Raw genomic sequence first — 5,314 nt, forward strand, 5'->3', positions numbered from 1 at the left:
ACATGTTAAGCTTGAGGTGATGGGAAGACATCCAAATAGAGAGGTCTTGAAGGCAGCAGAAGTTGTGAGACTGCAGAGAGGGAGGGAGATCAGGGCTGGAGATGTAGATTTGGGTATCATCTGCATAGAGGTTGTAGTTGAAGCCATGGGAGAAAATGAGATCTCCAAGTTCTCTTTGATTCAACCCACTTATTCAATCTGTCTCTGAACCTTCTCTGTTCTACCTTTACAACATCCCTAAAATCTGCCCTTTCCTCTTCAACCAAATTGCCAGTATGCTTCTCCAAGTATCTAGCATATCCCACCTTGGCAACTGCTTCAGCCTCCTCGCTGACCTCCCTGCCTCCATCTCTTCCCACACCAGTCCTTACTTCACTCTGTTGCTCAGATCATTTTTCTTAATATACATTCAGTTCACATCTTCCCACTCCTCCAAAGCCTCCAGTGGTTGCCCGTCTACCTTCAGAGCAAATAGAAACTCTGAACCACCACTATTAAAGAACTCAGTTCTCCCGCTCCTATCTGACCTCACTGATTTCCCGCTACAACCGAGCCTGCGTGATTTGCTTCTCCAAAGCCAACCTACTCACTGTACTTCAGTCTCATCTATCGCAGCACTGACGCCTTGTCCACATCCACCTTCTAGCTTGGAGCTGTCCCCTCCTACATATATGACAGACCACATTCTCCCCCGCCTTTTGACAGTCCATCATTCCTTTGCAGCTAGGCCTCTGAACCTTATCAATCTGCAAACTCAAGGCACATCTTAACCATTGATAAACAACTCTTCCTGCCCTCCTGGGGCCATTCTACTGCCTCCAGGCCTGCTAAGTGCTTTTGTTGTAAGGCCTCAAAAGTGTTACTATAACAATAATAACGACTGTAGTATTTGTTAAGTGCTCAGTATTTGTTAAGAACTAAGCGTGGGAGTGGATACAAGCAAATCGGGTTGGATGCAGTCCCTGTCCCATGTGGGGCTCAGTCTCCATCCCCATTTTACAGATGAGGGAACTGAGGCACAGAGAAGTAAAGTAATTTGTCCAAGATCACAGAGCAGACAAGTGGCAGAGTTGAGATTAGAACCCATGACCTTCCGACTCTCAGGCCTGTGCTTTATCCAGTATGCCATCTTGTTTCTCTACAATGCCATCTGGTCAATACTCAAGCACAACACCCCATATTTCTATGCTTAACCCTATATTTTCCTCCTGGAGCACAAAGTTCTTGCAGTAGGCTGACACCTACATAGTCATCTCTACTCTAAGCAGTGTGGCTTAGTGGAAAGAGCACAGGCTTGGAAGTCAGGGGTCACTTGTCAGCTGTGTGACTTTGGGTAAGTCACTTAATGTCTCTGTGCCTCAGTTCCCTCATCTGTAAAATGGGGATTAATCAATCAATCGTATTTATTGAGCGCTTACTATGTGCAGAGCACTGTACTAAGCGATTAAGTCTGTGAGTCCTATGTGGGACAACCTGATAACTTTGTATCTAGCCCAGTGCTTAGAACAGTGCTTGGCATGTAGCATTTAACAAATGTAATTATTATTATTATTATTCAGGCAGGACTTGATCCCAGTAGGGCACAGTTAACATTACTGGTGGGCAGGGCAAACCGGACATTAGAGGCCATCTTTTTTTCCTGACTCTTAGACCCCACCCCCACCCCAGATCATTATTCACTATGGAAAAATGTCCCAGGAAACTCTCTATCAATTGGAGTAGCTCAGATGGGAAACAACGTTGAAAATCAGGGTCCCGGGTGAATGGAAGTCAGATATGTATTTCTGAAGGTGAAGGGAAAGTTAGCAATCGACTTAACGTCTCTGTGCCTCAGTTCCCTCATCTGTAAAATGGGTCTTAAGACTGTGAGTCCTATGTGGGGCAACCTGATAACTTTGTATCTAGCCCAGTGCTTAGAACAGTACTTGGCACATAGTAAGCATTTAACAAATATTATTATTATTATTATTATACAGGCGGGACTTGATCCCAGTAGGGCACAGTTAACATTACTAGTGGGCAGGGCAAACCAGACATTAGAGGCCATCTTTTTTTCCTGACTCTTAAACTGCCCCCCGCCCCCCCCACCCCCCACAGATCAATATTCACTATGGAAAAATGTCCCGGGAAACTCTCTATCAATTGGAATAGCTCAGATGGGAAACAACGTTGAAAATCAGGGTCCCGGGTGAATGGAAGTCAGATACGTATGTCTGAAGGTGAAGGGAAAGTTAGCAGTCGACTTAATGTCTCTGTGCCTCAGTTCCCTCATCTGTAAAATGGGTCTTAAGACTGTGAGTCCTACGTGGGACAACCTGATAACTTTGTATCTAGCCCAGTGCTTAGAACAGTGCTTGGCACATAGTAAACATTTAACAAATATTATTATTATTATTATTATTATTCAGGCAGGACTTGATCCCAGTAGGGCACAGTTAACATTACTGGTGGGCAGGGCAAACCAGACATTAGAGGCCATCTTTTTTCCTGACTCTTAGACCCCCCTACCTGCCCCAGATCATTATTCACTATGGAAAAATGTCCCGGGAAACTCTATCAACTGGAGTAGCTCAGATGGGAAACAACGTTGAAAATCAGGGTCCCGGGTGAATGGAAGTCAGATACGTATTTTTTGAAGGTGAAGGGAAAGTTAGCAATAGACTCTGCGGAGCTGAAAGGTGGAAACTCGAGAAAGCATAATTAAAATTCAGAGTTAGAGGATTTCAGACCTCCCTGCTGATATGAAAGTCAAGATATGAAGGGAGGTCTGCCATTTTCCCCAGTGAGATTCTGGGAGGAAAATTTGATCTGTCTGTTGACTGAGAAAAGGCTCTTAGATCCCATTTTCTCAGCTTATGTTTGAACAAGGTCAGGAGACTGGAAATATGATCTACCTCGTAAGACTGTCTTAAAAAAGCTTTCAACCCTAACTGTGTCTCTTTTCCTTAATCCACATCGCATCAGAACATTGACTGAGGGGGTCCAAGATGGGTTTTGTATTAGCAAAATCACAACATCAATTTTTTCTATTGTCAGAATTTCCGCAAAAATACAACTCATCTTCTGTTCTCTTGGTACCCAATGATTATCTTCCTTTCTTCCCTCCTGCCATCAAAGGATGAACAAGTGTTTAAACATGAGAGCTTTATTACATGGAAATCTTAGCAACAAATGCTCAAATATACCCATAGTTTCATTAAATGCGTGTATATATAAATTAATATTTTCGGTCTCAGATCTTTAGAAAGCTTTGACTCGTACCTGTTTAAATCATAATCAAGTGGTTTCTAGATGGTAAGGAGCATTATATTGAGAGCTTAATATCATTACTTAAACATGGTGTTTACTCTATACAACAGGGCATAAAATTGGCCAGCTTACATGTCTTCAGATTTCAGAAATATCATCAAACTGAGCTTTTCAGGAAGCTTGAATAATTCATATATGTCCAAAAGAGAATCAGGCCCTACAGGCTTCAGGTAATCAGCCCTCAGAAGAGGGTAATATATACATTTTTTTTCAATCTTGTCATTCCAAAATCCAGTTCACCAACTCTGCCCTTTCATGAGCTTCAGCCCTGTTAGTAAAAAAAGTCTAATCTCAGAAGGCCCCATGGGCACTTTGTGGACCGCTGGATTTAACTGGGCTTGTTAATTTGTATGATGCTTCTTTTCAGAAGGATCTGGGGGCCCCAGAGGAAAAGCCCATGACACTTGCCTTTTGTGTGGTCTGGGGAACAGTGTAGGTGTGGGGAAGGAGAGAAGAAAGATGAAAAAGGCAATAAAACGATTGAAGTTGTTTTTTTCATTGTTTCTTTAAAGCACGTCCTGTTCCTAATTTCCCCATTCCAGCTTGGTGGAGCAGTTTTTTGACAATATATTGCTTTCGCTCATTCTCCTCACAGGTCCCACCCTGTGACAGGGTACTGAGACTAGCATCTCTTTGCCGCTGGTGCTCTCACTGTGTTCCAGGACCTTATTGTCACTGAGCCTCTGTTGCTGATCTAGAAATTCATGTGTGCACTGAAATTCATTGACACAGTTCATTGACAAAATCCTCCCTGAATGCTCTGTGCCTTGTTAGTTTTGAAAGGAGCGGTGGGCTCCTACATTCCAGTCTCCTCAGATGAAGCACGGTTTTCCCAATTGGGAGACGTCAATCAATCAATCGAACATATTTAATGAGCACTTACTGTGAACGGAGCACTCTGCTAAGTGCTTGGGGGAGTGCAATATTAGCCCAGCGGGGATGGCATCGGAGCCAGTGGTCTTTGAAAGCAGAGGTTGACTAAATGGGTCACTTCTAATCCCCAAAGACTATCTACCACGCTGTCTACAGGGTCAGAAAGAGTGTGTCTCCACTGAACAAGTCTGTGTTCCACCCAGACCTTTGGAAGTTGTTCTCAGTGAGCACTTCCCCATCCCAGGCTATAACAACAAGACTTCCAGGAACCAACCACTGGGCTGGTTCACACCCAGCACCAATCAAGGCAATAACTTGGCAGACTCACAGTGCCGATTCTGTTTCCATGGTGACAGCATTCAGCAGTGAGAAAAGGAAGCGGGAACACAGTAGGGTACTATCCAAATGGATAGCGGAGGCTTTGACAAATCCCCAAAGAGGATGAAGATTTTCATGTACAAATACTTTTTATTTGCTAGGTACTTTTTTCTCATAAATCAAACGCTTTCTTATACATCATTTGTTTCATCATGACAACAGCTGAGGAGGTAGGGAAACCCATCATTGGTATCCCCATTTACAGGTTAGGAAACTGAGGAACAGAGGTGAAGTGATGAGCTCAGAGTGGCAGAGCTGGGACTAGACTCTAAGCCTTCTCTCCCCTCTGCCAAGCTGACAGTCCATTCATGGGGTGCTGATCTTTAGACCTCAAGAATAGATATTGTCTGGTGTTTTTAGCTCACCCACAAGTTGATTCATAAGCCACATCCCTAGCCTGCACTGTCCTTCTGCAAATTCTTCTTTAACTCTCTTAAATGTAGTTCATCTGACCAGTTCTCCCATCTTCACAGCCATCTCCTGCTTCCTTCCCTTCAGCGTGTTCATTTCTATTCTCCTTTCCCCAGTGCTGCTGGGCACTGAGGCCTTCTTGGGCATATTTCTTCATGACTTAGAGAGCACCCTTTGACTTGCCCAACAAGGTCGTCACCCCCAGTGCCACCACATCCATCCCTGTAGACCCTGATAGCTTTTTTCCTTCACTATATCAAAATGGAAGTGACTTGGGTTGCTTTCACAAGCTTATGATTAAGGTAGCAAACTGTGACATGAGCCTAGATGCCACTATGCAAAT

Source organism: Tachyglossus aculeatus, chromosome 9 (assembly GCF_015852505.1).
Source record: "Tachyglossus aculeatus isolate mTacAcu1 chromosome 9, mTacAcu1.pri, whole genome shotgun sequence".
NCBI classification, from domain to species: domain Eukaryota; kingdom Metazoa; phylum Chordata; class Mammalia; order Monotremata; family Tachyglossidae; genus Tachyglossus; species Tachyglossus aculeatus.